The sequence below is a fragment of the Oncorhynchus gorbuscha genome, unplaced genomic scaffold, assembly GCF_021184085.1.
Source record: "Oncorhynchus gorbuscha isolate QuinsamMale2020 ecotype Even-year unplaced genomic scaffold, OgorEven_v1.0 Un_scaffold_7783, whole genome shotgun sequence".
NCBI lineage: Eukaryota > Metazoa > Chordata > Actinopteri > Salmoniformes > Salmonidae > Oncorhynchus > Oncorhynchus gorbuscha.
Genome location: NW_025751102.1, coordinates 1 through 10,550, shown reverse-complemented (window position 1 = coordinate 10,550; position 10,550 = coordinate 1). Strand labels below are relative to the sequence as shown.

General features: G+C 45.7%; 1 pseudogene across 1 annotated transcript; it reads right to left on the bottom strand.

The window, feature by feature from the left end:
* Window positions 1-1,081: 1,081 nt before the first annotated feature.
* On the bottom strand, window positions 1,082-9,541 carry LOC124029815 (annotated as a pseudogene). The gene is made up of 9 exons (XR_006837848.1): window positions 9,258-9,541; window positions 8,820-8,904; window positions 8,491-8,544; window positions 6,968-7,015; window positions 6,741-6,878; window positions 5,834-5,921; window positions 3,781-3,874; window positions 1,644-1,808; window positions 1,082-1,261 (listed from the first exon to the last, which is right to left on the bottom strand). The product of XR_006837848.1 is annotated as an OCIA domain-containing protein 1-like (transcript).
* Window positions 9,542-10,550: the final 1,009 nt, after the last annotated feature.

Genomic DNA, 10,550 nt, shown 5'->3' with positions numbered 1-10,550 from the left:
GGTTAGAGCGTTGGTCTAGTAACCGGAAGGTTGCAAGTTCAAGCCACCCGAGCTGACAAGGTACAAATCTGTCGTTCTGCCCCTGAACAGGCAGTTAACCCACTGTTCCTAGGCAGTCATTGAAAATAAGAATTTGTTCTTAACTGACTTGCCTAGTTAAATGAAGGTAAAAAAAAATGTCACAACTTACTGGAATACATTTGTCAATAATGTCTGTTGGTGGGAAAAAAAGTCTGGTTATTACCACACAAATACCTGCTTGTTTAACAAGGTGAAAGATGTCTCTTTTTCAGAATGATCCATAAGTACGACCCTGGGAATCATTACCTGCAGAAACTATTTGTTTTATATACATTAACATGAACTGTATGTTGTGTTGAGCATCCAGAAACAGTTGTGCATTTATTATTGTGTTGTCTACATGTAAAGAAATGACAAGATATTCATTGTTTTTCATTTACTTTTGTTTTTTAATGGGAGAATGTGCTGCTCCGTTTCCTTAACTATAATAAGGAAAACCAATTTAAAAAAAAAACCTCAAATCTAATTATGCTAATGTCCAAATATCATATACATAAATTCACTAATAACAAACCACACTTCCATGTTTTCTGTAAGGAATTATAGCAGTACATTAAGACCATTCTACAATCTTCTGATGAGAAAGCCTTTAAAACAATCAATGTGTGTTTCTTTTAGGTTCTTTGTATAATGTGTTAGGCTACCTGCCTACCCCCTGACCTCTTCATCCAATGGGTTTTGAGGGAAAGGCCATTTGGAATCAAGGCCTCTTAAATGCAATTGACAGATTACACAAAAAGACAATAAATTCAAAAAATTGTTTATTGACATGTTTTCAAAAGACAGAATCAAACAGACAAAATGGGCAACCAGAAGGGGTTTAAAAAAAAAAAAAATATTTAGTCCAATCACGCTTATCTGAGCAATTGTGGTTAAAGCCAGAGGGAGACTGATTTTTTTTTTTTCTTCACCTAGTTGGTTCGGGGATTTGAACCAACAACCTTTTTGTTACTGGCCCAATGCTCTTTACCCCTTCTTCCCTGCTTCATCCAAAGAGAGAGGACGCAAGGAATCAAGGAAATGCAATTGAGATTATCCCATAAATTCATAAATTGAGACGTAAATAATAGCAGCAACCAGAAGGGGTTTATGGGTATTGTAGTCCAATCAGCACTGTCAGTGATAACAGATGGAGAGACTCACTTCTCCAAACTGTCTCCGTAGACGTTCTTCTTCCCTGCTAAAAGACAGGAGACGATGAAGGGATGATTAACACCATTAGGGCTCTGGTCTAAAGTAGTGCACTATATAAGGGATCGGGTGCCATAGGGCTCTGGTCTAAAGTAGTGCACTATATAGGGAATAGGGTGCCATAGGGCTCTGGTCTAAAGTAGTGCATTATATAGGGAATAGGGCTCTGGTCTAAAGTAGTGCACTATATAGGGAATAGGGTGCCATAGGGCTCTGGTCTAAAGTAGTGCATTATATAGGGAATAGGGTGCCATAGGGCTCTGGTCTAAAGTAGTGCATTATATAGGGAATAGGGTGCCATAGGGCTCTGGTCTAAAGTAGTGCACTACGTAGGGAATAGGGTGCCATTTGGGACACAACCACTGACTCACCGTCCTTCTTGGGGGCGGTCCTCCCTGGCCGGTCAGACTCTGGTTTGAGCAGCGTCTCAGCCTTCTGGGTAAGCGTGACCTCATAGGTTTCTCGGTTCTTGTTCCTTAGGTCCTCGTACATGATGGGCTTCCTCCTGGGCTCCTCATCATCCAGGAACGACTGGGCTGGAAGGGGGCAGAGGTTTGAGGGTAAAGGTTAGAAGTCCTCGTACATGATTGGGCTCCTCGTCATATTGGAACGACTGGGCTTCAGGGGTCAGAGGTGACAGGTCAGGAAAAAGAACACGAGCACTTTTTATTTGACAAATTCAGGTCGGCCCATCCCAGTTTGCACAATTGCATTTTATGGATGGCAATCTGAACGCACAGAGATACCGTGACGAGATCCTGAGGCCCATTGTCGTGCCATTCATCCACCGCCATCACCTCATGTTTCAGCATGATAATGAACTGCCCCATGGCACAAAGATCTGTAAACAATTATTGGAAGCTGAACATGTCTGTCTGGTGTCCCAGTTCCATGACCTGCGTACACCAGACATTGAGCATGTTTAGAATGCTCTGGAAAGACCCGTGTACGACAGTGAGTTGCAGTTCATGCCAATTTCCAGCAACTTTGCACAGCCATTGAAGAGGCAAATGGTGGCCATGTTCTGTTATAATCTCCACCCGGCACAGCCAGAAGAGGACTGGCCACCCCACATAGCCTGGTTCCTCTCTAAGTTTCTTTCTAGGTTCCAGGCCTTTCTAGGGAGTTTTTCCTAGCCACCGTGCTTCTACACCTGCATTGCTTGCTATTTGGGGTTTTATGCTGGGTTTCTGTACAGCACTTTGAGATATCAGCTGATGTACGATGGGCTATATAAATAAAATTTTGATTTTAAAATGGTGGTCACACCAGATAGTGAGTGGTTTTCTGATCCAAACCCCTACTTTAAAAATATATATATTTTTAAAAAAGGTATCTGTATTCCCAGTCCTGTGAAAACCATAGATTAGGGCCTAATGAATATATATCAATTGACTGATTTCCTTATATGAACAGTAACTCAGAAATTGTTGCATGTTGCATTTAAAAAATATATTTTGTTGTTCAGTGTAGATAGATATCTACTTGGAAAATAACCTGTTTTAACGTGGACATTGTCATTAAGGACTTCCACCATTCTGAAGTAGTCAACGGAGCGGGACTTCCTATTGGTGAGTTAAAGGAAAGATAACACCATTCCATCCAGGTCATTAGGAGGGATCAGCCAATGAATGATCGACTTGTGAAAAAAACATTCCATAACTCCAGGGGGCAGTAAATCACCTACTGAGACTCTATTCCTGTTCAGACAACACCCTCCAGGGGGCAGTAAATCACCTACTGAGACTCTATTCCTGTTCAGACAACACCCTCCAGGGGGCAGTAAATCACCTACTGAGACTCTATTCCTGTTCAGACAACACCCTCCAGGGGGCAGTAAATCACCTACTGAGACTCTATTCCTGTTCAGACAACACCCTCCAGGGGGCAGTAAATCACCTACTGAGACTCTATTCCTGTTCAGACAACACCCTCCAGGGGGCAGTAAATCTCCTACATAGACTCTATTCCTGTTCAGACAACACCCTCCAGGGGGCAGTAAATCACCTACTGAGACTCTATTCCTGTTCAGACAACACCCTCCAGGGGGCAGTATGCTCCCTTTCAGTTGGTTTACCAACTCTGTTTCAATAGTAGAAGATGGACTACTCGTGCCCCCAGACACCACAATGGGATAGATGCAAATTATGTCATCTATCTAAGTCTATGGTGCAGATCTAGGATCAGCTCTCCCAACCCCCCCCCACCCCAATGGTAAGTTTAACCACTAGTGGAGGGGGGAAATGCAACTGACCTAAGATCAGTGTCTAGGGCCAACTTCACCCTGCACCCTTCCCGGCTCGGTTCCTAGTGAAAACAACCCTGGGCTGCAGGGGACAGACATTCAAGAAATACAGGTTAGAGGTCAGATGTTGAGCAGCAGAAGGAGAGGTGGAGGGGGAGGGTTAGACTGAGGTTAAATCAGGCAGTTCTAACTAGGAGGATACCGTTGGGAGGGTTGTCATGGTTAACAACTGTAGTTAGGTTACTACTTGCTGCCACGGTTACCTGGCATGTTGTAGTCTACGTCTGCAGCGGTGCGGCTGGTCTGTGCCGCGGTGGGGGCGTCACTGTATCCATAGTCTCTGGCGTTGGGTGGGACCTGGCACAGACACAATCAAAACGGGAACACGTGGTGTTGGAATTTTTTACATTTATTTTACTTCACCTTTATTTAACCAGGTAGGCAAGTTGAGAACAAGTTCTCATTTACAATTGCGACCTGGAATGACTGGAGATCTGGTTGGACACGGACTGATGTGTAACACTGAGCCAGTGACGGCCTCGGATACAGTTGTGGTCAGACTGCAAGTGTTGTTGGAGCAGCTCATCGTACATCCAGAACAACACTCCTCGGTATCAGACGGCTGCAGCTACTACAACACTAGACTGAGACTGTGTTGACCACTCTGTCTCCCAGCTACTACAACACTAGACTGAGACTGTGTTGACCACTCTGTCTCCCAGCTACTACAACACTAGACTGTGTTGACCACTCTGTCTCCCAGCTACTACAACACTAGACTGTGTTGACCACTCTGTCTCCCAGCTACTACAACACTAGACTGTGTTGACCACTCTGTCTCCCAGCTACTACAACACTAGACTGTGCTGACCACTCTGTCTCCCAGCTACTACAACACTAGACTGTGTTGACCACTCTGTCTCCCAGCTACTACAACACTAGACTGTGTTGACCACTCTGTCTCCCAGCTACTACAACACTAGACTGTGTTGACCACTCTGTCTCCCAGCTACTACAACACTAGACTGTGTTGACCACTCTGTCTCCCAGCTACTACAACACTAGACTGTGACTGTGTTGACCACTCTGTCTCCCAGCTACTACAACACTAGACTGAGACTGTGTTGACCACTCTGTCTCCCAGCTACTACAACACTAGACTGAGACTGTGTTGACCACTCTGTCTCTCAGCTACTACAACACTAGACTGTGTTGACCACTCTGTCTCCCAGCTACTACAACACTAGACTGTGTTGACCACTCTGTCTCCCAGCTACTACAACACTAGACTGTGTTGACCACTCTGTCTCCCAGCTACTACAACACTAGACTGTGTTGACCACTCTGTCTCCCAGCTACTACAACACTAGACTGAGACTGTGTTGACCACTCTGTCTCTCAGCTACTACAACACTAGACTGAGACTGTGTTGACCACTCTGTCTCCCAGCTACTACAACACTAGACTGAGACTGTGTTGACCACTCTGTCTCTCAGCTACTACAACACTAGACTGTGTTGACCACTCTGTCTCCCAGCTACTACAACACTAGACTGTGTTGACCACTCTGTCTCCCAGCTACTACAACACTAGACTGTGTTGACCACTCTGTCTCCCAGCTACTACAACACTAGACTGTGTTGACCACTCTGTCTCCCAGCTACTACAACACTAGACTGAGACTGTGTTGACCACTCTGTCTCCCAGCTACTACAACACTAGACTGAGACTGGACTTTCGGTTACTAGTCCAACACACCAGGCTACCTGCCACCCCACATCCATTAACAGTCTTGTGTAACAGGAAGCTGGTTTGATGATGTCTTTTCCTATGTGTAAAATATACCAGATATAGTTGTTGTGTGGAGAGGGCCAGAGAGAAGGGGGGGCAGAGAGAACAGGGGGGGGGGGCAGAGAGAACAGGGGGGCATGGGAGAACAGGCGGGGGCCAGAGAGAACAGGGGGACCCATAGAGAACAGGAGGGGCCATAGAGAACAGGGGGGCCAGAGAGAACACTGGGGGGGCAGAGAGAACAGGGTGACCCATAGAGAACAGGGGGGCCAGAGAGAACAGGGGGGCAGAGAGAACAGGGGGGCAGAGAGAACAAGGGGACCAGGCAGAGGAGTTGGCTAGGTACTGCTCTGTTTCAGCTGTAGTGGGCAGCCTCGCTGTTTGGAGAAGGAGGTGCTTCCTGTACTGTTGGTTGCCATGCATACAGGGAACTTTGACATGTTTGGATCCATTTTTTATGTACATTTGATGGGTGGATTCAAAGAAAGTATTTCAATGTGTGTGTGTGTGTGTGTGTGTGTGTACCTGGCTCTGGGGGTCAGAGGCCTGGAACATGGGGTCAAAGGTCACCTGGTCGGGGTCACTCATCTCTGACTGGGGGCCCTGAGATGACCTGAGAGAGAAGAGGAGAGTGAGTGAGTGAGTGAGTGTGTGAGTGAATGTGTGTGTGTTACTGACTGTGCGTTGGGTCTGGTCCTCTGTCTCAGTGCTTCTCCCAGAGGGGAGTGAGTGAGTGAGTGAGTGAAGTGAGTGTTGTGTTACTGACTGTGCGTTGGGTCTGGTCCTCTGTCTCAGTGCTTCTCCCAGAGGGGAGTGAGTGAGTGAGTGTTGTGTTACTGACTGTGCGTTGGGTCTGGTCCTCTGTCTCAGTGCTTCTCCCAGAGGGGGGAGTGAGTGAGTGAGTGAGTGAGTGAGTGTTGTGTTACTGACTGTGCGTTGGGTCTGGTCCTCTGTCTCAGTGCTTCTCCCAGAGGGGAGAGGGGAGTGAGTGAGTGAGTGAGTGAGTGTTGTGTTACTGACTGTGCGTTGGGTCTGGTCCTCTGTCTCAGTGCTTCTCCCAGAGGGGAGTGAGTGAGTGAGTGAGTGAATGTGTGTGTGTTACTGACTGTGCGTTGGGTCTGGTCCTCTGTCTCAGTGCTTCTCCCAGAGGGGAGTGAGTGAGTGAGTGAGTGAGTGTGTGTTACTGACTGTGCGTTGGGTCTGGTCCTCTGTCTCAGTGCTTCTCCCAGAGGGGAGTGAGTGAGTGAATGTGTGTGTGTTACTGACTGTGCGTTGGGTCTGGTCCTCTGTCTCAGTGCTTCTCCCAGAGGAGTGAGTGAGTGAGTGAGTGAGTGAGTGAGTGAGTGAGTGTTGTGTTACTGACTGTGCGTTGGGTCTGGTCCTCTGTCTCAGTGTGAGTGAGTGAGTGAGTGAATGTGTGTGTGTTACTGACTGTGCGTTGGGTCTGGTCCTCTGTCTCAGTGCTTCTCCCAGAGGGGAGTGCTCCAGCCTCTTGAACTTCTCCTGACAATGTTTCATGTAGGACATCTTCCCTGCCAGGTAGCCTGTGCGTTGGGTCACAGCCCCGCAACTGGGGACACACACCTGTATTACAATCTCATAATAACAATGCGCACACACTTTTTGTTATACACAAACATCTGTGTTCAGTGAACTCACAGGCCACTTTAGGGAGAGATCCAAACCTGGACGACAACGTCAGGGCTCCTAAAACACAGGAAGGAACACAGGAGAGTCAGTCTTTATGTCACCAGGGTTAAGACAGGAAGGAACACAGGAGAGTCAGTCTTGATGTCACCAGGGTTAAGACAGGAAGGAACACAGGAGAGTCAGTCTTGATGTCACCAGGGTTAAGACAGGAAGGAACACAGGAGAGTCAGTCTTGATGTCACCAGGGTTAAGACAGGAAGGAACACAGGAGAGTCAGTCTTTATGTCACCAGGGTTAAGACAGGAAGGAACACAGGAGAGTCTTGATGTCTTAAGACAGGAAGGAACACAGGAGAGTGTCATGTCCAGGGTTAAGACAGGAAGGAACACAGGAGAGTCAGTCTTGATGTCACCAGGGTTAAGACAGGAAGGAACACAGGAGAGTCAGTCTTGACCAGGGTCAGGAAGGAACACAGGAGGTTAGTCTTGATGTCAAGGGTTAAGACAGGAAGGAACACAGGAGAGTTAGTCTTGATGTCACCAGGGTTAAGACAGGAAGGAACACAGGAGAGTTAGTCTTGATGTCACCAGGGTTAAGACAGGAAGGAACACAGGAGAGTGTCTTTGACCAGGTGGGCTGCAGACACACAAAAGATGTATAGGTGTGATACATCTGCAGGAAGGAACCAGGAGAGTCAGTCTTGATGTCACCATGGGTTAAGACAGGAAGGAACACAGGAAGTCAGTCCTGTGTTCCTTCCTGTCTTAACCAGGGTTAAGACAGGAAGGAACACAGGAAGTCAGTCCTGTGTTCCTTCCTCAGTCTTGATGTCACCAGGGTTAAGACAGGAAAACACTGAGTCAGTCCTGTGTTCCTTCCAGGGTCTTAACCAGGGTTAAGACAGGAAGGAACACATGAGAGTCAGTCATCACCAGGGTTAAGAAGGAACACAGGAGTCAGTCTTGATGTCATCAGGGTTAAAACAGGAAGGAACACAGGAGAGTCAGTCTTGATGTCACAAGTCCAATTCATGGTAGAAAAGGCAAGTGTTGACCAGGTGGGCTGCAGACACTCAAAAGACACCTGTGTTCCTTCCTGTCTTAACCCTGGTGACATCAAGACTGACTCTCCTGTGTTCTGAAGAAAACACCTCCATCCTTTTGTCTGCCGTCTGCACTTTCATCTTGCAGCCCACCTTTTCACCATGAATTGGACTAGTGACATCAAGACAGACTCTCCTGTGTTCTGAAGAAAACACCTCCATCCTTTTTGGCTGCCGCCTCTGCACTTTCATCTTGGACGCCACGTGTCATTAAGGTATCTCTAACCGGAAGCTACTATTCTATATCAGACTACTGAGATGCTCTCCTAGATCATACACTATCCTACACTATCATCTTGGACGCCACTTGTCTTTAAGGTATCTCTAACCGGAAGCTACTATTCTATATCAGAGTATTGAGATGCTCTCCTAGATCATACACTATCATACACTAAGATATAGTGATGATGGAAATGGGAGGTGGGCCTACCTTTATGGATGAGGCCTTGAGTGACAAGCATGCTGACCACTGAGAAGGGCACAGCTGTAGGAAGGGAGGGGAGAAACCAGGTTAGAATCACGTGTGCACCAATACCTGTACATAGAAGGAATGATATATTGAGCATGAACCCGACTCCTGTAAAAAAATATAGACTCCTGTAAAACACAGACTCCTGTAAAAAAATATAGACTCCTGTAAAACACAGACTCCTGTAAAAAAATATAGACTCCTGTAAAACACAGACTCCTGTAAAAAAATATAGACTCCTGTAAAATCTATTGCTAGTTTGTTAGTCTTGTGTTGCCATGGTAACTTACATCTGTACCAGAAACTCTCCTGGTTGCATTCTCTGAAGACTCTCCTCTCATCTTCTGTGGGGATATAATCCATTCCTACAGGACTCTATACACACACACACACACACACACACACACACACACACACACACACACACACACACACACACACACACACACACACACACACACACACACACACACACACACACACACACACACACACACACACACACACACGTTAGCTGTCCCAAAAACGAACCTTGATTGATTTTATAAATACATATCCATTGAAGTAAACGGTTTGTGTTTTTTTTGTTGTTGTCAAGAATTAGAGTGCATTGAAAACGTTGACTAGTTTAGCCTCCAGCTTGCTAGTAGCAGTAAGCATGTTAAATGACTGCAAGTGACAGATGAGGGTAACTAGGGAACAGTAGCTTAGTTACTGGAGCAGCTCACCTGTGCTTCGCCCTGTCGCTCATCTGTGAATCCCGTAGACATTGGTGTCATATTGTAAAACTATGTCGGTCAAACTTTTGTATTTCAGAGCATGTATATCAACAAATGGCACAGACACACTCCCCGTATAGATTTCGTAAATGTCTGGTACAAATTCATAGCATGAATAGCAAAAAAACGTGCACAGACACACTCCCCGTGTTTGATTTCGTAAATATTTGGTTACAATGTCATTGCATGGAGCGAAGCTGACCCGGAAGTAGTAGTAGCCATGGAACGGGAAGTTTGACGAGGACTTTTATTTTGAATGTTTTTCTTAGCAGTTAAATCGCATTCAAAGAGGAACAACATTATAAGAGGAAATGTATTCCAGCTCTTTTTTTCTAAATCCAATTATCGAATTAACCCCAAGGGGTGTGATATATGGCCAATATACCACGGCTATAATGGCTGTTCTCATGCACGACACAAACCTCGCATGTTTCTGGTCTGATCATAGATTATCATTTAGATTGCTGCTTTCTGCTGCTATGATACAAACCACACGACGAGGACGTTTGCTATCAATGTGCATTATATCTCACAAGAGGGCAAGGGGATAAAGATGAAACGCTAATGCATATTCTGATTGATTGATTGATTGATTGCATATGGAGCTGCCCACACACACAAACAAACACACACCTCGGCGCACTCCTATCACGAGTATCACCCTGCCAATTTACAGATACAATTAGAAATACGAGTATGGCCATGTCACTGTACATAGATCTTTCTATTGTGTTATTGACTGTATGTTTGTTTATGTGTAACTCTGTGTTGTTGTTTTTGTCGCACTGCTTTGTTTTTTTCTTGGCCAGGTCGCAATTTGAAAATGAGAACTTGTTCCCAACTAGCCTACCTGGTGAAATAAAACAATTAATTAAAAACCACCCATTGTAGCAACGACCGTGTTTTGTTAATGATGTACTAGGCTACTGTTTCTCCTCCATATCTGTGGGTCGTATGCCACCCTGTGGTCGATGGTGGAATCATATTTTACTGAGAGCAGAAAACAAGCGTGATGAAACTATTCCTACAACGTCTGGAACGCTACAAAACACCAGGAATAAGTGGTGTCTTTCGGTTGGCTGTGTGCACGAATGTGATTTCAGCATTTTGGTACATCGCCTACTTGTGTGTAACCAGACCGACATTGAGAGAACATATTCAATTAATATAGAATTTCTACCGTGTTGCATGATGAGAGTACAGTCAGACCGTGATATAATATAGTAAAACAAAATGTATTGC